The sequence below is a fragment of the Equus asinus genome, chromosome 3 (assembly GCF_041296235.1).
Source record: "Equus asinus isolate D_3611 breed Donkey chromosome 3, EquAss-T2T_v2, whole genome shotgun sequence".
In the NCBI taxonomy this organism is placed as follows: domain Eukaryota; kingdom Metazoa; phylum Chordata; class Mammalia; order Perissodactyla; family Equidae; genus Equus; species Equus asinus.
In genome coordinates, this window is record NC_091792.1 from 28,464,074 (window position 1) to 28,474,439 (window position 10,366).

The 10,366-nt window shown below is 44.1% G+C and overlaps 1 long non-coding RNA gene across 1 annotated transcript; it reads right to left on the minus strand.

Moving 5' to 3' along the window:
- Positions 1 to 3,301: 3,301 nt before the first annotated feature.
- On the minus strand, positions 3,302 to 8,553 carry LOC123284218 (uncharacterized). Its single transcript, XR_006525018.2, has 3 exons — positions 8,452 to 8,553; positions 4,781 to 4,978; positions 3,302 to 4,488 (listed from the first exon to the last, which is right to left on the minus strand). It is a non-coding gene; the product is annotated as an uncharacterized lncRNA (long non-coding RNA).
- Positions 8,554 to 10,366: the final 1,813 nt, after the last annotated feature.

Genomic DNA, 10,366 nt, shown 5'->3' on the forward strand with positions numbered 1-10,366 from the left:
CAGAAGCACATCTTCCACCTCAACTCCTCATCTATTATGTATTCTATTAACCTAATTATTATCTGTTCATCTATTATCATCGCATGTTTCCCCAAACTCCAGGGCTTGACTCCAGCAATGCTCCAAGTTCAACATCAATAAAACCAGGCTCACTGTTCATTTCACCCCAACCACTCTGTCCTGCCGTCGCGCAGCCTGCCATCCACTGCAGCTCCCCTTTCCATCCTCCCCTCTTAGTGAATTGGATCACTATCCTCTCACTCTTTCAGTCTCAAAACTCAGATGACAGAATTGCTGCTTTGTTCCTCACAACTCCTCAGACTCCTGCCGTGTCTCACAACCTTCAAATCCACCTCTACCTCTCAGTGCCCAGCGTTACCCAGCAACATCTGATCTCAGGGCTGCCACACTCCCCCCAAGCTGTTCTCTTCCCTCTAGTTGGCCCCAAACGTCACTCGCAGTAGGAGCACTTTTGACCTACAAGGCTGGGCCTTGACTACTGCACTAGTTTCCTATCTGCAGAACAAATGGCCACAGAGTTAGTACCCTAAAACAACACAAATTTATTATCTTAGAGCTCTGGCGACCAGAAGTCTAAAACGGGTCTCACGGGGCTAAAATCAGGGTGTTTACGGGGCTGCATTTCTTCCTGAGCCTCTAGAGAGTAATCTGTTTCCTGGCCTTTCCCAGCTTCTCAAAGTCACATGCATGCCTTGGCTTGTGGCCTCCTTCCTCCATCTTCAAAACCAGCAGTGTAGCATCTTCCAATCTCTCTCTCTCTTTCTCTTTTCTCATTCTGACTCTCCTGCCTCCCTCTTTCACTTGTGAGGACCCTTGTGATTACATTGGGTCCACCCAGGTGATCCAAGACAATCTCCCCATCTCAAGATCCTTCACCTTTTACTTTTGCAAAGTTCCTTTGTCATGTAAGGTAACATGTGCACAGGTTCCAGAGGTTAGGGCATGGAGAGCTCTGGGGGAGCCATTATTCTACCTACTACACCTACCTTGCCAGTCTTATTTCCTAGAAGTATCCTCCACTGTGTGTTCCAGCCCCCTTGGTGTTCTTAAAATTACTCAAATAAACCATTGTTACCTCTGCCACATGACCTTTGCACACATAAGTCCCTCTACTTTCACTTAATTTACTCTCAATCACCTTTCAAGCTGGGTCAAGTGCTCTTATTAAATACCCTCAGAGTATCATATACTTTTCTTTCTTAGCACACATATCATAGTTTTCAGTTACACACATATTTTTGTGATTACTTGATTAATGTCTATCTCCCCCACTACACTCTAAGCTCCAGGAAGACGGAGACCATGTCAGAGTTTTCTCAGTTTTGTCCCAGGGCCTAGAACAGACAGCTCATGATAAGTATTTGATGAATATTTGCTGAATGACTAAATGAGGCCAGTGGGTGATGACCCTCCGCCATCATGGATATTTGCAGGAATTGACAACCCCACCCCCAACCCATGCCAAACACACCTGGGTCAAAAAAATAACATTTACTAGAACCTACAATGAGCTATAATCTGCCTTATCTCATTTAATCCACATAACAAACTTCTGAGGTGGGTACTATCATAACCCACATTTTATAAATTAGGAATTGAAGAGAGGAGAGGTTAAAGAACTTGCCCAAGAAGACACAGCTAGTAGGTAATTGACAGGATTCTATCCCAAGTGGGTTTGCTTCCAAAGACCACACCAGAACCCTGAGATTATTTTGATATGAGCTCCTGGGTGGCCAGAACCATGGAACAAACCCAGGTGAAGCAACTGGATGAGGAGTTGACGCCAACACACATGCTCATGGGCCCTCATGCATACACACAACAAACACACCTCCCAACTCCTCTGTCAACCATCTGGGCAGTTTGGAGGACATTCATAGAATACCACAGACTGATGCAAGCGTGTCAAATATAGCACGTACATGATTGGTGAGAAACCTCATGACTCCCACTGCACAGGTAACGAATTGAGGAAGGCGGCAACTTTTTGAAAGGTGCCGGCATGCAGAAGGCTCCCAGAACCTTCATTGAGGCCACAGAGGGTGAACTGTAAACCCCAGGAGAGGGGAAGGGAGAAGCTAAGGTATGACACAGATCCCTGCTGGCCTCTCCCGCAGAGGAGAAGAGAACCCAGCAGAGGGCAGAGACTCGGCTAGATTCCATGTGCTCAATAAGAATGTAGCACTTGCGGGTCATCCCTCCCTTCCCCATCCTCACCTCCACAGCCAAGGTAAAGAACAGTCAGAAGTCATGTCAGGTGAACAGGTAACTCTCTCACCTGAGGCAGTTAACATAGTGATGTGAGGACAAAATGGGACAGCAGCAGCAGGCACTAAAGAGTTTGCAGGCTCTGGAAACTTGGCTGAGCACACACGGGAGGTGGAAAAAGACAGAAGCAGCTCTAAAGTAACTACATGTCCCTTGGGCCAAGTAACCAGATTAAGGGACTTCAGCCAGCCAAGACTTCTGCAGAGATGACCCAACTTCTTCTAGATGCATCTGTTGAGAAAGCAGACAGAAGAGGGGTAGAGGAGCCCCAGAAGTACTTCAGACGGCAGTGGAAGGAACCCAGAACACCTTCAGAATTCCTTCCAGTTTTTTTCCTTTAAGGGCAAACCCCTGAGAGACGACATTAGGGAGGATTTTCAGAAGTGGTTTACCTGCCTCCCTTCCCAAAAACAATCCCACTTATCAGCCAGGAAAGGCAAACGTGGAAGAACGAACTCTACTTTTTCCCACGACAGGCCCAGGGAACTCTTCAGAAATAAGAGTATGGTCTTCTCGACTGCCCAGCAAAAGACATACCAAGTGGGTGCTTATGTTTAATTTGGAATTAGCCATAGGGGAAGCTTGGGAGTCCTGCTTCATATTTATATTCTTTACTATTCAATCTCAGCCTATAGAGGTGTATCCTTTATGAAATAGAAGTGCTGTAAACATCTGCTATAGGAATTCATCTAGATGAGAGGGGAAAAAAATCATGGAAGAGATCAACTTGAGCTTGAAGTTTGAGGGCGGGAATAAAATTAGAGATGGAAGGCAGGAACATTCTAGGCTGGGGGAATTGGGGCCCACACGAGTAACAGGAAGTATTGCCTCCAAGGAGTCCTGCTGATGAGCTTGGCACGATGGGTCCTTGAATGCCAGCTCAGAAATTTGGACATTGTCCTATAGTTTGAGTATAGTTAACTACTGTAGATTTTTGAGCAGGAAATAGCTTGGAAGTTCTTCTCTTACCACAAAGGAAACTTCTACCTCTAGCAAAGAATCGGCAATAACAAATTTCTAAAATATATTTACACATTAAGGAAGAAACCATTTTTTTCTTTTTTTAACCACACACATCAATATCATTAATTATCATTAACACACAAAAGTTTTTGTAACTTACCTTTAACTTCATTGAATTTTTACCAGGTAGCCAAAGTTAGCCAGTCAGAACTCTCACGGTGAAGTCAAGCATGACTTTAACAAATAATTTTAAATTAAAGCACAAAACTCAAGGATAATTCATGAATGTGTTAGCTTTTCTTTCCAGAGCTATTGGCTAGTTTTAGCCATAACATATCAATTTTCAAAGAAATGAATAGTACCTAGGACAATTCCTGTGTCTGGGATTACTGTCAACTCAATTGAAACAAATTCTAAGTTCTGCTTCTAATGCTTCTTTTCACAGCTTTAAAAGATGCATTTTGGAGTTTTGCACTGTTGGACATCCAATTTACGTGGTTGTGAGGAGCTGCTAAGCAGTTTATCTTCCATCCATTTTAACGATCAAAACTGAATTCCAATGAAACCCTTATACTGTTAGTATTGTACTATTCTATACTGCCTGTTTACAAGGTAAAAATGGGACAAATTTACAGCCCACTTTATTAAATGAGGTTGCAAACAAACTACTCTGCATAAAAACCTACAAGTTGAGTCAGGCTTTGGGGGCAAAACACGATGAAATACGGGACCTGAAACCAGCCTGCCTAAGCAGGAGTATCCTCCAACAGATTCAAAAGATCACAGGGATCAAGTCAGAACAGCCTGTCCTCAGACTCATGAATCTAAGCCGTCCTAAAGGAGGACTTGGGCATTGTGTGAATGCTAAATTAATTTGCTTTCTTTTTCCCTTCTGCTGCAGTATAACAAACAACTGACTTTTTTTCCCCAGTTTCTAAAAGCAGCAAGGTTGGTGGTGTCGCCACGAACATCCAATGAATGATTCATTCTCGGTCAAGTGGAACCCGTGGGAAATGTTGCCAATAACTTGGTTTATTTCTTATCTTCAGTTCTCAGCAGACAACATATTCGTCTATATTTTTACTAAGAGTCATAAATTTTTCAGTTAGTGTACAAATAACAACACTACGTGATTCCATTTGGTCTCAGTCCTCAGGGCTTCGGAAGAAGAGAAGGAAAACTCCATCGTCTTCATCAACAGGGTGCGCTATGCTTTCCGCAGCCTGCTGGGAAGTCCTGGAAGAGGGTAGAGGAAAGGCAATGTGCACAGTTGTAAACCCTTAGATACATTACTAAGGCAGCAGGTGGCATTTAGCCAGATGATTCCAATTGACTTTCCCCACTTCAAGGCTATTGTAGGGAACTTTCACCTGTGGGGCGCTAAGGGGCCGAATGAACCCAGCAGTGTTGGGCAGCACGAGGAGATTCAACACTCGCGTGTGTATGTGTGTGTGTGTGTGTGAATCTTTCTTTCTCTCTTTCAACCATGGACAAATTACTTCACTCATATGTGAAAATGAAGAAATACCTGTCAGGATTATTCTGAGGTTGGATTAAAATACTACATCAAAAACGCCTAGCGCGGGGCGGGCTCCGTGGCCGGGTGGTTAAGTTCGCGCAGTCCGCTGCGGCGGCCCAGGGTTCGGATCCTGGGCGCAGACATGGCACCCCTCGTCAGGCTATGTTGAGGCGGCGTCCCACATCCCACAACTGGAAGGACCTGCAACTAAGATATACAACTGTGTACAGCGGGGGTTTAGGGAGATAAAGCAGAAAAAAAAAAAAAAGATTGGCATCAGTTGTTAGCCCAGGTGCCAATCCTTAAAAAAAAAAAGATTGGCAACAGTTGTTAGCTCAGGTGCCAATCTTTAAAAAAAGAAAAAAAAAAAGCCTAGTGCAGCACTGCATACAGTAGGTCATCAACGAATATCTCATAACCTCCTTTAAATTTCCCCATGAAAAAGATCTCCCAGAAAGGTGGTCTTCCACACTCCCTCTCCTACAGGAACAGGAATTACAGTCACACTTATTAGACCCTGGTCTCAACCCTAATTTTGACATAAATTCAATTTTGATTAAGGCCAAACCAGCAGTCCACAAAAAGATGTATCTGAACTAGAAAACATCAGCCTTACTTTATTGGGATCCAGTGTAAATCTACCTAAGTGGCCAGAAAATAGTCTCTATTTTAGGGTCTCCCAAAGAATGAAAACTAAACCTGACCACTTTGTGCCCGTGCAATAGGGCCAGCCATGAGTCAACGAGATTCCATCGGGAGCTTTGCAAAGCTCTCCTCTGCAGTCAGGTGGCAGTCACGAGGTACTCACAGAGGCGTTGTTACTCCTCAGCCTCCAGGTCTCCGTTACAGAAACCCAACTCTTCTACAAAGGCCCCTTCTCTGCCCCACAGACCACCTTACTGTGGCCTTGCATCTGACCCAGTAAGAGACCAACACTTGCTGATACCCCGTGAAGACAATATCGCCTGCTTTTTCCTCAATTCTAAGGCTTGAGGGAAGCATACGTTCTGCAGCCATCCTAAACCTCTAGCCCCAGATACCTCTCTGCTCTCCAATCAACCTTTTCCCAGCATTCCATGTATTTCAGTATTTTTCTCTTCTCAGATGAAGGAAAGCATTCACTCTGAGGCACGTTTTTGAAGCAATAAACAGCTCACTTCTTTGTGGAAAAATAGCAATTTTCAAGTAGCCTTTGGAAGCATCTAAATAACCCACACCTATTTATGGCTGAGTGACTCTCTGGATTGAAGAAACTTTAAGCCTGTGTTTGCAAAGATTTCCATTAACATCTTTGAGCAACCTCTCATCCCATCTTAAAACAAATGGCTCACTGAACAGAACCTGGGTTGTTTCTTCCTCTCTCCTTCCCCAGCTTGGCTTCCTAAGCAGAGATTCGACGTGCACAGGGAACACTGATAGAAGCTCCAGTGCTGAATCTTCACCCGGAGGTCTCAGGGTCCTGGGAGTGAAGGCAAAAGGCTCCATGGTGTCCAGGGTCAGCCTTTTTATTTCATTTTAAATGAACCTCCATTTCACCTCACCCCACTCCTTCCTTCTTGCAAAAATAATTCCCCAAGGAAAAGAAAAAGAGCTCTCATCTTCGTCCCACCCCCACACTGCAGCAGAAACGCACTGTTTTTAAAGGGTTTGTCCTCAGGAGAAAATGCCATAAGCTATATTTATCTCTAACTAATCCATTTCTCTCTACTCCAAGATTAAGGAATTAATGACTGCTACAGCTGCTGTCCTCAGCACATTAATTACTGTAAATTGGCTGCAGCCTTAAAAAAAAATCCACTCAACGACAATGGTGAGAGGGCAAGTTTCTAGCAAAGCATTAGGTAGCTAACCTAAATAATAAATCAGTGTAGCATCAAGTCCAAGAAGAAATAGACAAGCTTGGGCACTGGGTTTCCAGCTACCGGCTGTAAGCATGGAGAAAGAGTAGAGATGGGTGAGAGAGGGAAAAAAATGATTTGTATATACACGTAACTTTCCTTGAGACCCAGAACAGATCAAATATTAATTAAGGAAAACTGCTCTCTTTTATATTCATAAAAGCCTGCATCATTATAAGGCCTTTCAGGTCATTTTTCAGCACATCGGTTGTTTCTACATTTGCTAAAATCCTTGTAGATGGGACAAAATGAATATATGTTCGGAACAACTCATCCACCCTAGTTTTCTTGCATCCCGCTCTCCAGGTACACCAAGTCCCCATTCCAAGGCCCACACTCTTCCCTCTTCAAAATCCTTTCATATTCCGTTTTCTCTCTCTGTGACACATCTTCCTCTTTTCTGCCTCTTCTTCATCCAACCAAGTTTCACTAATTCTTAGTCCCAACTCAGTGTCACCAACTCCAGGAAACTGCGTTCTCCTAGATCGTCCCACATTCCTCCATGGAGGTTTCATCTTTGTTCCCTAGCTTCACAGCCCCAAGGCTATGAGCACCCGGAGGGCTGGGCTCTGTAATTTTTACTAACACACTGCTGTCCCTCTCTGCAAGTCATGCCATCCCCTTGCCCCACCCCAGCGCTCTCCCTTTTCCTTCATAGCCAAACTTCCCCTCTGGGTCACTTCTTGACTTCCCTTCATAAGTCACCTCTCTCTATTCTGGCTTCTTGAGCCCATCACTCTAATAAAACTACTCTGTGTAATATACCCTTACTAATCCCAAGGCACACTATAGACCTATCTATAGGTTTTTATGGAAATCTGGGGCTCATTCATTACTCCTTTGTCACCATTATCCCCAGCTCTAGGTAATGACCAGCCTCTACTTTCCATGAAGCCTCAAGTCTGTCCCACTTCTCTCTGCCCCTTCTGCTACTGCCCTCATTCAGACTTCCTCACCTGGCACTTGGATGCTGCCACACTCTCCCAACTGGTCTTCCTGCTTCCAACCTAGTCTCCCACTACTGCACCAGAGTGATCCTTCTTGAAAGCAAATCATATTACTGAAGACCTCCACTTAACCTCTTTATATATTTTCCCCTTGCCTCAGGATAAGTTCTCAACTCCTTCACATGATTTACTAGGGCCTTTGTTGTCTTTGTCTCCAATCTCATCCATTTTAACTCTCATTATCTCTTCTAGCATTCTAAATTTTTTAAAGTCCCTTGAGAGTGTCATGCTTCCTCTCATCACCAGGCCTTTGCCTATGCTGTTCCCTAATTCTTTTCCAGACCCGTTTGCCCAGCTAATTCTTCCTTGTCATTCCACTCTCATCGTAGATGTCACGTCCTCCAGGAATCCTTCCCTGCCTCCTCCAGTCCTGACTGGCTGTCCCCCAGATCCTCCTATAGCACCCAGTACTTCCCCATCATAGCACTTAACACCACTTGATCACTGCCTGTTTTCTGCTTTCTATTCCACTTTCTCTGCAAAGGGCACAGATGCCCTCAAGCCAGACCAAGCTGCGTAGGATTTACTGTAAGGATGCAGGGGGTCTCACAGGCGCCTGAGAACGTGAGCTTCATAGGAACCAGAACATAAAAGCCATCAGAAGTGGAAGCCTTTCTTTCCATCTCCCCCTCAGAGACCCTAAGGTCACAACATCATTGCTCCTGCCTGCGTGTCGCTCCACATTCTTCTGTGTCTCCAAGCCAGCTTCCCCTACTTCAGCTCAGCCCACCAGCCCACCCCAGCCTGTGCTATATTACCAAATTCTCATTCTCACCTTTCGCCTTCTGCCTCTGGTGCTAACAGGAGTCATCTCTCCTCTTCCCAATTCCAAGTTCCTGAAGGAACAGGATGGGCCCTTCTCATCTTGAGATTCTGTGCCACATGCAGCTTGGGGGATGAGCGCCCTTGATTCAGTTCTAATCAGCTTTACAAAGGAAGAGGGGGGTGGTCATGGCACAGAACATGGCTGCACTCACCTGGGGGTTTGCTCTTAAATAATAGACACCTCTGGGATACCCCTGTTATCCTATATCTCCTACAAGGTAACCAAACGTTCCTTGTTACGTACTCATTGCCTAGCAGAGGGTCAGGCACAGGGAGTTTGCTGAGTAATGGCCTAAAAACATTTATCAGAACTCTCCTATCCTATTTGGAGATCCATCTTCAGTCAGACCAGGCAGGGTAAGCAAGTTCTTGATCCCCATATAACAAGACGATAGCTTTTGTTCCTTAAAGGGAGTTGCCCAGATAATAAATGTTTTCTGATTCCTAACTTCCCTTAGAGTCGAACCTACCACTTAGCTGATAACAGCTGCTAGTAGCTTTAACCAAAACAGCAATAATCTTTTGTAACTTCAGCCTGCTTGTTTGACCTCGTCTTGAAATAATTGCCGACTTGGGCTTTAGAAGTCTAGAAGGAAATCAGATAAAAAGTATAAACAGGATTAACACAATATTTTATCATTGGTATAATAACAGTTGCCTCAAGATCTGCCCAGTTTGAAGTTCACCTCTAGACTCTGAAGATTTATAAGCCACCAGGCACTGAGTGTGGCTTCTGACTTGGGGCAGATATGAAAGGCTCTATCTTAAGTCTTTTTCATACAATCCAGGTTTCCACTCCTTATTATACTTTGAGATATCTCCCCCCTCCTCTTTTTTTCTCTCGCCCTCCTCCCTCCCCACCCATTGACCCATTTGCCTTTCAGTACTCAAAACAAGTAATCTATTTCATTTCAAAACTTCTTAGAAACCAGTAATCTTCCAGAGGTACAAAAAAGAAGGAAAGGAAGACTTTCTAACTGGCAAACACTCAGAAATCCTTTAGGGATCAATTTATACATTTTTGTATTTGTCAAAAAATAAAATTAAAGACATAAATAAGTAGAAATACTTAGAGGTTCATGGGCCTGAAAAAGGCTAAAAACAGACTTTAGAGGCACTAAAGGTCAAACTCTACAGTGTTCTAATGTTGGGCATCTCCCTGTCCACCAGCCACACTCCCTTTGCCTTTAAGGCACTGCCATTGAAGACTACAGGACAGTAGATTGTTCCTAGACTTGCCTGAGCCGAAGCATCACCCAAAGGACCTGCTGAACATGCATATTCCTGGCACCTGCCCCACAGACTGATGGAAATCTCAAGAGTGATACCTGGGAATAAATTTTTAATAAGCACTCAGATGATCCTTAGGAAATGACAAGTTTGGAAAACACTATTCTACATGATCTCAGTTGTCTTTTCCCAAAGCCTGTTCCATTAATGTAGTGGTTCTCATTCCCAACTGCACCGCAGAGAGTCACCTGGAGAGCTTCGTACACAAACTAATGCCCCTACCCAGACCAGTTCGCTCAGAAGCTGTAGGGTGTGGAGTCCCACCCACATGGCCATTTTTATTCAAATATGCCTCCATAGATGAGAACCACTGGTGGTGACCAGCTCTGCAAGATTCGCCATGAAACACAAGGGTTCTCAAGTGGACTAAGCATAGAAGGCAGTAGTCTATAAGCCTCTCTTCAAGATTCCCAGTGCACGCTGTCATGTCGAAGACTCTGGAAGTCCTATAGCAAAGAATTCAATTTTATTTTATCCAAATTTGTTTAAATTTATTTAAATTGTTCTCAAAATCTAACTGCAAAAAGAACTCTCTCATTTGCTTATTTGGTGGCTAGATGGTTGGTTTTGACATA